The sequence below is a fragment of the Somniosus microcephalus genome, unplaced genomic scaffold, assembly GCF_052327205.1.
Source record: "Somniosus microcephalus isolate GS21.2 unplaced genomic scaffold, FLI_Smic_1.0 unresolved_chr7, whole genome shotgun sequence".
In the NCBI taxonomy this organism is placed as follows: Eukaryota; Metazoa; Chordata; class Chondrichthyes; order Squaliformes; family Somniosidae; genus Somniosus; species Somniosus microcephalus.
In genome coordinates, this window is record NW_028225185.1 from 48184641 (window position 1) to 48201359 (window position 16719).

General features: G+C 45.0%; 1 pseudogene; it reads right to left on the minus strand.

Moving 5' to 3' along the window:
• Nucleotides 1-7819: 7819 nt before the first annotated feature.
• On the minus strand, nt 7820-15692 carry LOC147086903 (uncharacterized; annotated as a pseudogene).
• Between the last annotated feature and the right edge of the window lie 1027 nt (nt 15693-16719).

Below are 16719 nucleotides of genomic sequence, written 5' to 3' on the forward strand. Positions count from 1 at the left end.
CCCTGGCTTTACAATTAAAGTTAGGCTTTCAACTAAGTTCTCAAATGCACTGTTATTTTGCGTTCAATGTTAACTTTGCTTTATTCCCGGCAGAGGGAGCTGTGATACAAAAGGGCCTTTCTCCAAAACACAGCCTATTCAAATTGACTCATCAGCGATTCCCAAAGCTCACATTTCAATTTCTCTCTACGTTCACATTGATATACATCCTTACAACTAAGAAATTACATATTTTGCACAAAAAATCAAAAATTATTTGCACTTACAAGTCCAAACCGCGTACAACCCGAATTTCAAATCTGCCTGCCGAATCTGCACTTTGGCAAAATGTATAACCTTGTTAACTACAGAAACAATGAAACAGCACAGAACCAGGTCATTCTGCCCAACCTACCTCTGCTGCCTGTTTCAAAGGGCTATCCAATTAATCATATTCCTCTGTTCTTTCACTAAATCCCTGCATTTATTTTCCCTTCAAATATTATCCAAATTTACTTTTCCACATTACTATTCAATTTCTTCCACCACCCTTTCAGGCAGAGCATTGCAGGCACTCACAACAATTTGCTGCATCACTTTTCTGCACCTTCTCGAGGGCGAGGCGGGGAAACATCCTACTGGTTCTTTTGCAAATTTTCTTAATTCTGATGCCCCTGTAACTGACACTGGAAACAGTTCCTCCTTATTGACTTGTTATCGTGTATTTATATAGCACCATTAATGTAGTAAAGCGTCCCAAGGCACTCCACAGGAGCGTAATCAAACACAATTTCACACCCTGCCGCACAAGAAGTTATTAGGGCATAAAAACAGAAAATGCTGGAAATACTCAGCAGGTCATGCAGCATCTGTGGAGAGAGAAAAACAGGGTTAACTTTTCAGGTCGATGACCCTTCGTCAGAACTGTATTACTGTTTAATTTACTGCCAGTTCTGTTTTAAGAATGCCCACATTGATGAAGTTCTGCTGTTCTCTCCAACAACTCTGTTACGCTCTCCACAGATGCTGCAGGACTTGTTGTGTATTTGCTGCATTTTCGGTTTTTATTTCAGAATTCCAGCATCCGCAGTATTTTGCTTTTGTATTTCAGATTTTAGGATACATGCCCAAAAGCTTGGTCGAAAAATTAGGTTTTAAGGAGCGTCTTAAAGGAGGAGAGACAGAGAAGTGGCGCAGTTTCGGGAGGGAATTCCTGATTTTAGGGCCTAGGCAGCTGAAAGCACACCCGTCAAAGCTGAAGCAAATAAAATAGGTATACACAAAATAGGAGCACAGAGATCAAAGGCAACATGAGGGAAAATTGTTTATGTATCGTGTGGATAGCATCTGGAATTCACTGCCTGAAAGGGTGCTGCAGGCAGATTCATTTGTGGCTTTCAAAAGGGAATTCGATATGGACCTGAAAGGAAAAAAAATGCAGGGCTACGGGGAAAGGGTGGGGGTGTGGGAATAGCGGAAGTGCTGTTTCAGAGAGCCGGCACGGTCTCGACAGGCCGAATGTCCTCCTTCTGTGCTGCAACCATTCTATTATATGATCTCGGGGAGTTATAGGCAATGGTCCCTCTAATTTGTTGCTTTGTCCCGCCCGGCCCATGAACGGGCTGTGCGACCTATTCAAAATTCAGCACATGCACGTTTTTTCTCTTTAAATGCCGGATCGCCAAATGCACGTGACCTGCAGCGCGCTGCGTTTCTGCATGGCCTTGAAGTGTGTACTGGTTGTACTCTGTGTGTTGGTTGGAGTTTCCAAGGAAAAGGAGGGGCGAGCCCGTGGAGAGATTTGAAAACAAGAGAATTTTGAAATCGAGGTGTTGCTGGACCGTAACCTAATGCAGGACAGCGAGCACAGTGGGTGGTCGGTGAACGAAACTTGGTGCGAGTCATGATACCGGCAGCAGGATTTTTAGAGAAGTAAACCTTTTCCATTACTTCTTTATGTATTGATGAGTGTGTGTGGTTAGAGCCATGTGGCCCATTGAGCCGTAATACTCTATCTATCTCAGCCTTGAATATACGCAAACACTCAGCATTCACATCCCTCTGGGGCAGAGTACTCCAAAGATGCACAATCCTCTGAGTGAAGAAATTCCTCCTCATCTCGGTCTTAAATGGCCTAACCCTTATCCTGAGACTATGCCCCCAAGTTCTAGACACTCCAGCCAAGGGAAACAACCTCTCAGCATTTACCCTTTCAATCCCTTTCAGAATCTTGTATGGTTCAATGAGATCAGCTTTCATTCTTCTAAACTCCCGAGGGTATAGGCCCATCTCTCATCATAGGACAGCCCTCTCATGTTGTTTGCTCAGGAAAACGCCACGTTTATTAGAATGTCCTGGTGATTTTCCCTGCGACAGGATATCATTTTGATTTAAGGCAAGACTGAAATGGAACAGGAGCAAGCCTTACTGGAAGCAATGACCATGCTGGACGAAGTTATTGCGGCACTGGAGCTGCGATTGGATGCATAGTGGAGCGTTCACGATGCTCAGGGAATCGTGAATAGCACGTTTACGGAGTTGGACGCACCGCAGGTAGACTTTGGACAGGAAGAAAGGGAATGGGTTACCAACAGGCAGAGTACTAGGCCCAGGCAGGTAGTGCAGGGGTCCTCTGTGGCCATCCCCCTCTCCAACAGATGCACCACTTTGAGTACAGTTGGGGGGGATGGCTTATCAGAGGATGGCAGCAGCAGCCAACTTCCTGGCACCAGGGTTGGATCTGCTGCAGAGAATGGAATGAAAAGAGGGGTAGAGCTATAGTAATAGGGGATTCTATTGTAAGGGGAATAGATAGTCGTTTCTGCGGCCGCAAACGAGACTCCAGGTTGGTGTGTTGCCTCCCTGGTGCAAGGGTCAAGGATGTCTCCGAGCGGTTGCAGAACATCTTGGCAGGGGAGGGTGAACAGCCAGTTGTTGTGGTGCATATAGGCACCAAGGATATAGTTAAAAAGCGGGATGATGTCCTAAAAGCGTAATATAGGGAGTTAGGAGATTAGGATTGCTACCAGCGCCACGTGCTAGTCAGAGTATAAATAGAAGGATACTTCAGATGAATACGTGGCTAGAGGAATGGTGCCAGGGAGAGGGATTCATGTTCCTGGGATATTGGATCCGTTTCTGGGGGAGGTGGGGCCAGTTCAAACCAACGGTTTGCACCTGGGCAGGGCTGGAACCAATGTCCTAGGGAGAGTCTTTGCTAGTGCTGTGGGGGAGGGGTTAACCTAAAATGGCAGGGGGGTGGGTACCTGAGCAGGAAGACAGAGGAATGGGAAACAAGATCAAAAGCAAAAGACAGGAAGGAGAAAAAAAAAGTGGCAGCCAGAGAAATCAACGGTTTAAACCAAACGTGGCCACATTAAATAATAATTCTAATAGGCCTAAGAGCGTTAAAAAAACACGACTGATGGCTTTATGATCTTCATAAAACACTGGTTAGCCTCAGCTGGAGTATTGCATTCAAATATGGGCATACACTTTGGGAAGGATGGCAAGGCCTTGGAGAGGGCTCAGAGAAGATTTACGAGAATGCTACCAGGGTTAAGGGATTTCAGTTATTTGGAGAAATTGGATAGCCTGGTATTGTTCTCCTTAGAGCAGAGAGGATTAACAAAATAATATAAGAACATAAACACTTAAGAAGTAAGAGCAGTATTAGACCATACGACCCCTGGAGCCTGCTCCGTCATGCAATAAGAGCATGGCAGATCATTGACCTCAAGTCATCTTTCCCGCCCGATCGCCTTATCCCTTGATTCTCAGAGGGTCCAAAAATATATCTATCTCAACCTTGAATATAATCAGAGACTCAGCATTCGCAGCCCTCTGGGGCAGCGAATTATAAAGATTCACAACTTTTTGAGTGAAAAAATTCCTCCTCATCTCAGTCTCAAATGGACTACCCATTAACCTGAGACTATGCCCCCTTATTCCAAACACTTCAGCCAGTGGAATACCCCTCTCAGCATCTACCCTGTCAATCCCCTTCTGAATCTTTATTGTTTCAAGAGATCACCTTCATTCTTCTAAACTCCAGAGAGCATAGGCCCATTCTACACAATCTCTCATCATATGGCAGCACCCTCATCCCAGGAATCAATTTAGTGAACCTATGTTGCACCGCCTCCAAGGCAAGTATATCCTTCCTTTGATAAGGAGACCAGAACTGTGCACAGTACTCCAGGTGTGGTCTCACCAAGGCCCTGTACAATGGTATCAATACTTCCTTATCTTATACTCGAAACCCCTTGCAATAAAGGCCACTATGCCAATTGCCTTCCTTATTGCTTGCTGTACCTGCATGCTAACTTTCTGTGTTTCTTGCATGAGGACACCCACATCTCTCTGAACACCAACATTTGAAAGTTTCTCACCATTTAAAAAATATTCTGTTTTTCTATTATTCCTACCAAAGTGAATAACCTCTCATTTCTCTACATTATACTCCATCAGTCAACTTACTGCCCACTCACTTAGTCTATCTATACCCCATTGCTTCCTCTTTGTGTTCTCCTCACAGCTTACTGTCCCACCCTGCTTTGTGTCATCAGCAAACTTGGATACGTTATTTTCGGTCCCTTCATCTAGATTATTAATATAAATTGTAAATAGTTGAGGCCCCAACACTGCTCCTTGCGATACCCCACGAGTTACTTCCTGCTAACCTGAAAAAGGTCCGTTTAGACGTACTCTCTTTTTTCTATCCATTAACCAATCCTCTATCCATGCTACTAAATTACCCCCAAGCCATCAGCCCTAATCTTGTGTAATACACTTTTATATGGCAACTTATCGAATGCCTTTTGTCAATCCAAATATACTATATGCACTGGTTCGCTTTTATCTACTCTGGTAGTTACATACTCCAAAAACTATAATAATTTTGTCAAAAATTATTTCCCTTTCATAAAACCATGTTGTCTTTGCCGAATAAAGTTATGATTTTCTAAGTGACTTGATACCACTTCCTTAACAATGGATTCCAGCATTTTTCCGACAACGGATGTCAGGCTAACTGACCTGTGGTTCCCTGTTGTTTCTCTCCATCTTTCCTTGAATAGCAGTGTTACATTTGCGACCTTCCGATCCGCTGGAACCTTTCGAGAGTCTAGGCAATATTGAAATATCAAAACCAATGCATCCACTATCTCTTCAGCCACCGCTTTTAGAACCTTGGATGTAGGCCGTCAGTTGTAGGGGATTTGTCGGATTTTACACCCGCAGTTTCACTTGTACTTTTTCTCTACTTATAGTAATTAAGTTAAGTTCCTGACCCTCATTACACCATTAGTTCCCCGCGATTTTCGGTGTGCTTTGTGTGTCTTCTACTGTGAAGACAGATACAAAATATTTGTTAAAGTTTCTGCCATTTCCTTATTCCCCATAATAATTTCTCCTGTCTCAACCTCTAAGCCATCGATTACTTGAGATAATCTTTCACTTTGTACATACTTGTAGGAACTCTTACAATCTGCTTTTCTATTTCTTGCTAGTTTTCTCATATTCTAATTTTTCCCTTTTTATCTAACTTTTGTTCAACATCTGCTGGTTTCTGACACTCTCCCAATCCTCAGGCTTACTGTTAATATTTGCAACATTATGAGCTTCTTCTTTCAATCTAATGCTATCCTTAACTTTTTTAATTAGCCACGGTTGGATCACTTTTCCAGTGGAGTTTATGTTTCACAATGGAATGTATCTTGTTGAGAATTATGAAATATTTCGTTAAGTGCTAGACACTGCTTATCTAATGGCATACATTTTCCCAATCTACCTCTACCTCTCACCCCTCATAGTTACGTAATTGGTTTTATTTAAGTTTAAAACTCTAGTTTCCGATTCAGGCAAATCCATCTCAAAAGTAATGTAAAATTCCATCATATTATGATCACTCTGCCCCACAGAATCCTTTATTATGAGACAGCTTATTAACCCTGTCGCATTACACAATACAAGATCTAAAACAGTCTGGTCCCTGGTTGATTCCATAACATATTATTCTGGGAAACTGTCCCGAAAGCATTCCATGAACTCCTTCTCCAGACTACCTTTGCTAATTTGATTTCCCCAGTCTATATGAAGATTACCATCCCTCAATATCATTGCATTACATTTGTTGCAAGCTCCTACTATTTCTTGATTAATATTCTGTCCAACGGTATTGCTACTCCTATGTGGCCTAAATGTTACACCTACGGGTGTTTACTGTCCCTTGTTATTCCTTATCTCCACCCATACTTAATCTACTTTCTGATCTTCTGAGCCAAGTTACTTTCTCACTACTTTCCTTATGCCATCTTGAAATTAGGAGGGCCATTCCCCCTCCGTTTCCCCTCTGGCTGTCTTTTAGAAACGTCAATTATGCTGGAACATTTAGTTCCCAACATTAGCCACCATGCAACCATATCTCTGTAATGGCTATTAGAGCAAACCCATTTATCTCTGTTTGTGCCATTAATTCGTCTATCTTGTTACGAATCTTTCACGCATTCAGATAAAGAAGGTTTATTTTAATTTTTGACCACTATTCCCAGCTTTGAACTTATTCTCTTCTGCAGTGGTACCATTAAATTCTGTCCCTTCCTGTTACATTATGCTTATTTTTACCCAATCACTACATTGCTGTGTGGCCTTGACTTTTCTCTTTAGATGTCCAAATTTCCCCACAACTCATCCTTCCCACTCCTTGTTTTAGTTTAAAGCCCTATCTACAACCCCAGTTATTCGATTCGCCAGGATGCTGGTCCCAGCCCGGTATAAGTGGAGCCCGTCCCAATGGAACAGATCTCTCATTCTTCAGTTCTGGTGCCTGTGTCCCATGAATTAAAACCGCTTTTCACACACCACTCTTTGAGCCACGCATTTAACTCTCAGATTGCTTGACCCTATGCCAATAAGGGTTGCTTCATAGAGATATGCATAATAATTAAGGGATTTGATAGAGCAGGTAGAGAAACTAATTCCTCTGACAAGTAACCAGACGTCATACATGTAATATATATTGCCACACAGATGTTTTTAAAGTGCGGGGACGCATTACCTAAAAAGGTAGTGGAGTCAGATTCGACAGCAACTTCAAACGGCAATTAGACATATGTTTGAAGGGAACTAATTCGCAGCGTTGTTGGAAAAACGCTGGGGTGTTGGATGAAATTGGTAAGCTCTTTCAAAGAGCCGGCACAGGCACGTCAGGCTGAATGGCCCCTGTTGTGCTGTAATATTCTATGATTTTAACCCCTCCATAATGATAAAGGCCGATGTGAGCTCTCCACTCACTCTACTTTTTCCTAGAGGGAAGAGGCCAAAAAATTCCCCAACTCTTCGTTTTCATTTCTCTGTTCTCGGATTGACCAGCCCAGAATTCTTCTCTTCACTCAGTTGTATCAGGTGCTCCTACTTCAGCATAGCCTTGGAACACAAAGGAAGATTAGAAAGATAAGGCTGCCAGTCCTTCTATCCTTCAATACAGCAAAACACTAGTTGCGGATGTAGCTCCATGGTAAGGTACTGTGTTCAATCCACACCATCTCCAAATGTTAATTTTTCCACCGTCGTTTTCTGCAAAATGTTGTTTGATGAATTCCAACATCCGAGGCCTCGGTTAAACGTTTCTTCCATTTCTTACAATCTATCAACCGTACCATGCTTACTGCCATTCTTGCGCCGCTATTACAGCCCGTTGTTTACCCAACTGGTTTTCCAACTGCTGTATATTAATATGAAACTGTCAGTGGTCCGACTCCATCTGGGGGTGCTGAAGAGCCTCTCTTAGGGTTTTTTGTGAACTATTTAATTTTCTGGTAAGATGTTCATTGTCTTTTGTTTAGGAGCCTACCTGACAGCAAGCCTCCTCAAGGTTCTGCATTGCAGTGCTGGCTTGAACTGTATTAATGCTCTGTTGCTGTATTATTGCTGTCGAAGCATCGACCAGGCACTGAAGAACATAAATCTTACTTTTTAACTCTACAGCCTCTTTTTCCCAGTTTGACTTCTCGCCCGTTAACGTTTTTGTTCCGTCCGTTAACGTTAGATTCTCTTCTATCTGCCGTAGCTTGTCTTTTTCTAATTTATCCTGATTGTCCTCTGACTTGGTTTTAACATTTGATAGACATTATTCTACTAACAACTGTAACTGTACATTCCCGCAGATCTTCATTAACCATTTCAAAGTCTGCAAAAATATTCTCACATGACATCTTGCTGTACGTAAAAGAGAAACAATATGTTAGATAACCTAACTTTCCACCAGGACTTTCGTTGATCAGACGAAAATCTAAGCAAAAATCCAAGCTCCTGCCTTATGTGCAATAGATCTGGTTTCAGTAAAACATCACACCCCCACGTTGGCCGCCAATCTGTAGCTTCCAGAAGCTCTTTATAATAATTTGTCCGTGACTACACAAACCACTCTGGGTCCAGGTATATTGTGTATCAGTAAAACAGTCCATGATTACACAAACCACTCCGGGTCCAGGTATATTATGTATCAGTAAAATAGTCCATGACTGCACAAACCACACTGGGTTCAGTTATACTGGGTATCCGTAAAACAGTCCGTGACTACACAAACCACTCTGGGTTCAGGCATATTGTGTATCAGTAAAACAGTCCTTGACTACACAAACCACTCTGGGTTCAGGTATATTGTGCATCAGTAAAACAGTCCGTGACTACACAAACCACTCCGGGTCCAGGTACATTGTGTATCAGTAAAACAGTCCATGGCTACACAAACCACTCTGGGTCCAGGTATATTGTGTGTAAGTAATCCAGGTTTATTAAGCATTAAACATCCAGTAGAAAGAAGTAATACTTCACCAGACGATAGTCGCAGTCTGTTTCATGAAATCTGGCATTCCTTCTGAGTGACTGTGGCGCGGTCTCTTTACTCTCTTGCTCTGTTCTGTTGACTGAAGCTTCTCATCCTCTGGTGTTGCGCTGCTTCCAGTGTTCAATAGCTGTTCCTTTGTACCTTTCTTACCCCTTCAAAATACATAGCAACTTGCAGCTGCTTGGGCTGTCTCACCATTCTGACCTTCACAAGTACGGTCTATGATTACCTCCCCTTTTCTTAACAATGATCTGATGACCTCGTTAGTTCCACTCAACCTATTTCTGTGCATTACAAATTAACCTTATCTAAGAACTTCACTTTACAGAACATCCTTGAGGTGTTTTGTAAAGAGTTTATTTTTCTGCTGCTTAAAATGAAGGCTCCAACTCCATTCTCTCTCCTATAGCTCTTATCACTTCCCCATAACATTACCGAAACCCATGTCCCTGACAGTCACCGTGTTTCTTTAGCACTGCATTCCATACTTCAGTCATTTCAAACAGAGGTTTTTAGTCAGGTTGGCAACATTTTCCCATCCTGCTTTGGTCTCAGCCATTCGCCAGTTACACAGGCATTTTAGGCTTTTAACATACAATTTCACATTTTATAGTTATATAAAAATGGTTGTAGAATGTTAATAATGTTTACTAAATCCTACAGGTAAACTCTATCGTACAGGAGACAGAAATTGAAAGACTGAAGCAGTTACAGACAGGGATAGACAGATTCAGAGGTATAGACAGGCAGAGAGAGAGAGAGACAGATGGCCAGGGACAGAGAGAGGCGGTCAGACATGCACAGAGAGAGAGACATGCAGAGACAAAAAGACAGAGAGAGAAAGACAGAGAGAGACGGGCCGAGCCAGAAGACAGAGAAAAGAGGGGCCAAGACAAAGAGGCAAAGACAGCCAGACAGATGCAGTGAGAGACAGAGACATACAATGAAAGACAGAGGCAGTAACATGCAGAGGTAGACAGTGACAGGTACATAGACAGGCAGAGACACAGACATGGGCCGGGACAGAGAGAGGATGACAGCTAGAATAAAGACAGGCATAAACAAAGAATGACAGGGACAGAACTTCCTAGAGAGTCAGATAAAGACAGATAGACAAGAGACAAAGAGACAGAGTCAAACAGTGAAAGAAATGAGACAGAGAGAGATGGAGGCAGAAAAAGAGAGCAGCCGCGACAGACAGAGACAGAATGACAGAGACGACTGATAGAGCAAAAGAGACTGACAGAAACTGGAGGAGACGGAGACAGACAGAGAGAGACAAACGGACAGAGATAGACGGAGAGAGACAGAGAGACAGAGACAGACGCCGACAGAAACATAAGGACAGATGCAGACAGATAGAGACAGACAGATGCAGTGTCAGAGACTGGCAGAGAGAGGAAGAGAAAGAGAGAGTCGGAGAGAGACACACGGACAGAGACAGATGGACATAAAATCACAGATACAGATAAATAATGTTTATAGAATCATAGAGACGCACAAAAATAGAGAAAGACTGGCAGAGACAGAAGGACAGATACAGACAGGGAAAGAGAAAGAGAACGACAGAAATAGGCAGAGGCAGAGGTAGACAGAGAAAGGCCGTCAGATGGAGATGGACAGAAAGAGACAGTAGGGCAAAAACAAAGAGACAGAGACAGATGGAAAGAGAGAGATGGGCAGTGGTAGATGGAAAGAGTCAAGCGGTCAGAGACAAAGTGTCAGAGGCCGTCCGAGAGACAGATAAATAGTCAGACACAGAGATAGACATAGAGACAGAAATACAGAGACAGGGAGAGAGAGGGAGACAGAAAGACCGAGGTAGAGCCACCCTGACAGAGACATAGAGACATAGACAGATGGACAGATATAGATAAGTAGAGAGAGATCGACAGAGACAAAGAGACGGAGACAGACAGAAAGTCAGAGACAGGCAGTGACAGACAGTTAAAGACAGAAACAGAGACAGAGCCAGGCAGTGAGAGCAGGACACAGATAGTGACAGATGGACAGAGACTGAGAGACAGGGACAAAGACACTCTTAGAGAGAAATGCAGACAGACACAGAGAGTCGGGGAAAGGCAGAGGGACAGAGGCTGAGACAGAGAAAAAGACCGACAGAGACAAGGCAGAGTAAGCGACAGTAAATGACGGCAGGCAGAGACAGACAGGCAGACAGAGAAAGATGGAAAAGCAAGCATAGACAGCAATAAAGAGACAGAAACAAAGACTGTCCCAGATATCTGCTGGTATGGAGAGAGAAACGCAGAGACAGATATACACAGACAAAAAGACAGAGACAGGATGGGCAGAGACAAAGAAACAAAGACAGACAGACAGAGATATTGACAGACATGAAAAATACAGTGAAAGACAGAGGCAGTGACAGACAGGGATAGACAGTGACAGAGAAATAGACTGGCAGAGGCACAGACCGATGGGTAGCGACAGAGAGAGGCTGACAGACAGAGTAAGAGACAGGCAAAGACAAAGACAGACAGGTACAGACTTGAATAGAGAGACAGACAGACAAAGATGGACGGACAGAGAAAGGTGGAAGGAGACAGAAGGCCAGAGATACAAAGACCGAGACAGATGGAAAGAGAGGGTCTGGCAGAGGGTGAAGGGAAGAGACAGAAGGACAGAGACAGACGGAGAGTGCCAAAGAGACAGAGACAGCCCGAGAGACAGACAAAGAGATTGATACAGAGACAGACACAGAGAAAGACAGACAGAGACAGACAGATAGAGGCCGACAGACAGAGGGGCAGAGGCTGAGACAGACCGACAGAGCCAACGAGACAGAGACAGGCCGACAGAGTCAACGAGACAGAGACAGAAAGGCAGAGGCAAACAGTTAAAGACCGAGACAGAGAAAGACAGTGACAGCGACAGTGGCAAATGTACAGAGGCAGACGGAGAGAGACAGAGACAGAGAATGCAACCGACAGAGACAGGGCAGAGACAGCGACAGAGAGTGACAGACAGAAAGCGACAGACAGAGAGAGACAGGATAGAAACAAAGACAGAGATAAAAACAGAGACAGCACTGATAGATCCAGGCACAGACAGAGATAGGCAGAGACAGACATGCAGAGACAGACAAAGAGTGACAGAGGTACATAAACAGAAGGACAGAGATAGGAAGGGCGAGACAGATTGACAGAGACAGATGGCCAGATACAGGCAGATAGACAGACAGACAGAGACAGACAGAAAGCGAAAGACAAAGGGAGAGTCAGATAGATAGAGGCAGATACAGATTGAGGCCGACGGACAGAATCAGACAGGAAGGGACAGATGGACAGAGACAGGCGGACAGAGACAGATGGACAGAGACTGTTCGGTAGCGACCGACAGAGACAAACTGAGGCACAGAAAGAGACCTGCAGTGATAGGCAGAGAAAGAAGGACAGAGACAGACTGATGCAGCGAAAGAGACTGACAGAAACAGGGGGAGATGGAGACAGACAAAGAGAGACAAATGGACAGAGATAGAAGGAGAGAGGCAGACAGACAGAGACAGACGCCGACAGAAACAGAACGACAGATGCAGATGGATAGAGACAGAGAGATGCAGAGCCAGAGACCGGCACAGAGAGAAAGAGAAAGAGAGAGACAGAGCGAGACACACCGACAGAGACAGATGGACAGAGAATAAGAGACATGGATAAAAAAATGTTTATAGAATCATAGAGACGCACAAAAAACAGAGAAAGACTGGCAGAGACAGAAGGACAGATACAGACAATGAAAGAGAAAGAGACCAACAGAAACAGGCAGAGAGAGAGATAGACAGAGAGAGACCGGCAGACGGAGATGGACGGAAAGAGGCAGATGGGCAAAGAGAAAGAGACAGACAGATGGGCAGTGGCAGATGGGAAGAGACAGACGGCCAGGGACAAAGCGACAGAGGTGGACCGAGAGGCAGACAAATAGACAGAAACTGAGATAGACAAAGAGACAGAAATACAGAGACAGAGAGGCAGAGGAAGACAGAAATACCGAGGTGGATACAGCCTGACAGAAACATACAGACAGAGACAGATGGAGAGGTATAGATAAATAGAGAGAGATCGACAGAGACAAAAAGATGGAGACAGACAGACAGTCAGAGACAGGCAGCGACCGAGAGTGAAATACAGAAACAGAGATAGAGACAGACAGTGACAGTGGGACACAGATAGTGACAGATGGACAGAGACTGACAGACAGGGACAAAGACAGACTTAGAGAGAAATGCAGACAGACACAGAGAGTCGGGCAAAGGCAGAAGGTCAGTGATTGAGACAGAGAAAGAGCACGACAGAGACACGGCAGCGTATGTGACCCTTAATGACAGACAGACAGAGACAGACAGACAGACAGAGAAAATGGAAAAGCAAGCATAAACATCAATACAGTGACGGAAACAAAGACTGGCCCAGGTATATGCAGGCATGGACAGAGAAACGCAGAGACAGACATATACAGACAAATAGACAGAGACACGATGGGCAGAGACAAAGAGACAAAGACAGACAGACAGAGATATTGACAGACATAAAAGAGACAGTGAAAGACAGAGGCAGTGACAGACAGGGAGAGACAGTGACAGAGAAATAGACTGGCAGAGGCACAGACAGATCGGTAGCGACAGAGAGAGGCTGACAGACAGAGTAAGAGACAGGCAAAGACAAAGACAGACAGGTACAGACTTAAATAGAGAGACAAACAGACAAGAGATGGTTGGACAGAGAAAGGGGGAAAGATACAGAAAGCCAGAGACAGAGGCAGACAGAAAGAGACAGTCGGGCACAGACAGATGGGAAGAGACAGAAGGACAAAGACAGATGGAAGGCGACAAAGAGACAGAGACAGCCCGAGAGACAGACAAAGAGAGTGATAAAGAGACAGACACAGAGAAAGACAGACAGAGACAGGCAGACAGAGACCAACTGACAGAGAGGCAGAGACTGAGACAGAACGATAGAGTCAACGAGACAGAGACAGACTGACAGAGTCAACGAGACAGAGACGGACAGGTAGAAGCAGACAGTTAAAGACAGAGAGAGAGAAAGACAGAGACAGCGACAGAGGGAGCTGTAGCGAGACAGACGGAGAGAGACAGAGGCAGAGAATGCAACCGACAGAGACAGGGCAGAGGCAGCGACAGAGAGTGACAGACAGACAGCGACAGAACGAGAGAGCCATGATGAAAAAAAGACAGAGATAGAAATAGAGACAGCACTGATAGAGGCTAGCACAGACAGACATAGGCAGAGACAGACATGCAGAGACAGACAAAGAGTGACAGAGGTACATAGACAGAAGGACAGAGATAGGAAAGGCAAGACAGATTGACAGAGTCAGATGGCCAGATACAGGCAGATAGACAGTGCAATCAACCACCACCTAGACCGAAGGGTGTTTTCATGCGGGATGGAGGACACAAGCACAGTCACAACATTATAAATGAAATACAGCAGTTAGCTGTGTTTAATTTTTACAAAACGGGGGAAAAAAGTACACGTCTGGCAAAATCCAACAACATATGATGTTCAAAAAGAATAATGAAGAACAAAACCATCACCTGCCACGGGTGGTTAGGAAGGCAGTCCTTAAATCAGTTTTCTCCAAAAAACAATAAGCCAGGGTTACTTTACAGCTGGATCATTCTCAGCCAGTCCAGGGATCACATCAGGCTCTCAGAACTCAACAATATTCCACCCGGGTTCAACAGCAGACCTCCCTGTGGCAGCTGCAAGCTGGGCCCCAACAGCAGTATTGGCTTTGTTTGGCTTTCTCCTCAGGTACTGGCCCTGTCCTGGCCCTCTCCTCAGGCACTGGCCCTCTCCTCAGGCACTGGCCCTCTCCTCAGGGGCTGGACCTCTCCTCAGGCACTGGCCCTCTCCTCAGGCACTGGCCCTCTCCTCAGGCACTGGCCCTCTCCTCAGGCACTGGCCCTCTCCTCAGGGGCTGGATCAGGCACTGGCCCTCTCCTCAGGCACTGGCCCTCTCCTCAGGCGCTGGCCCTCTCCTCAGGCACTGGCTCTCTCCTCAGGCACTGGCCCTCTCCTCAGGCACTGGCCCACTTCTCAGGCACTGGCCCTCTCCTCAGGCACTGGCTCTGTCCTCAGGCACTGGCCCGCTCCTCAGGCACTGGCCCTCTTCTCAGGCACTGGCCCAGAAGGGATGCACTAGTTTGCCTTTTTAACTCCTGAGCTAATGGGTAGATTTGCCTCAGGTGTGTTGGAGGTTGGTGTGGCCTTCACCTTAATTGGAGTGAGAGGGGGACTTTGTCTCCATCTGGTGGCCACATGCCGTACATCCACCACAAACCGCCCCCAAAGCTCACATATCCGCCCCCCCCTCAGCTCCGACCTACGGGAAGGGGCGCAGGCAGACCAAACGGCCTCCTCTTTTCTGCTTTTAGTTCATCCTCTATTTTGTCGGAGTTTTCTGTTGCTGTTATAGAACGAAGCACCTGCCCCTCGAGTCTGGCAACATTTTATTCAACAGTGGCAATATCCTGTTCTGCTTTTGACAGTTTAAACTTGCACTCACTCAACTGCCTATTCGCATCTCTCTGCATTTCAAGAATTTGTAGATCTGTGCCATTTTCTAGTCGATCAGAATACGTGTGCACATTCTCAATCTTAGAGTTCCTTAGATTTTTCCTCATTTTCTCTCTATAGCTCTGCCATTTGCTCCTCCAATTCCTCAATATCAACTTCTAATGTATCCACTTGGTAGGCGAGGTTAGATTTTTCTTTGTCTAGTTGTGCATTGGAGACCATAGTTTTTTTTTGTAATTCTCTTCTACTTCTGATAAGGAATCCCGCAATTCACTGAGTGAAACATCTGGATCCAGAATGCTACTCATATCGTTCACTAAATTAGAGCGGCAGTAGTAAATTCTAGAATGACTTTTTCTTGCTTTTTCAATTTTAAGCCAAGCTTCTGTCCCATAATCGATGATTGTTATTCCATTCTCAGCTTTTACTTTTGTGGGCTTTTTCCTACTTTATGCCATTCTATACTGTGTTTCGTGTCACTCGACAAATTTCCAAAGGCACAATACAGTTGTATGGGGATTCCTTTCTTCACAGCTCGATAAGGCACAGTGTAATTAATTTTCAACTCGTGACACACTACACCTGTTAAGAATGTCCTCTCAAAGGCCTGCAGATTGGCCTCTATCGCTCCACCATAGGGTTTTGAACAATGTGTGCTTTGTCCTCCCAGCCACCAGAGGGCTAAATCCAGCATTCTCCACCATATGAAATCAACCACCACCTTGACCAAAGGGTGTGTTGATGTGGGATGGAGGACACAAGCACAGTCACAAGATTGGTAAATGAAATACAGCAGTCAGCTGATTTTTATTTTTAGAAAACGGGGAAAAAGTTTCACGTCTGGCAAAATCCAACAACATATGAGCTCAAGAAGAAAAATGTAGAACAAAACCATCACCTGCCCCGGGTGGTTAGGAAGGCAGTCCTTAAATCAGTTTTCTCCCAAAAACAATAAGCCAGGGTTAGTTTACCACTGTAGCTTTCTCAGCCGGTCCAGGGATCACATCAGGTTGTCAGAACTAATCAATATTCCACCGGGGTTCAACAGCAGACCTCCCTGTGGCAGCTGCAAGCTGGGCCCCAACAGCAGTCTTGGCTTTGTCTTGGCTTTCTCCTCAGGTACTGGCCCTGTCCTGGCCCAGATCTCCTCAGGCACTGGCCCTCTCCTCAGGCACTGGCCCTCTCCTCAGGCACTGGCCCTCTTCTCAGGCACTGGCCCTCTCTTCATGCATTGGCCCTCTTCTCAGGCACTGGCCCTGAAGAGATGCACTAGTTTGCCTTTGAACTCCTGAGCTATGGGTAGATTTGCCTCAGGTGTGCTGGAGGTGGGTGTGG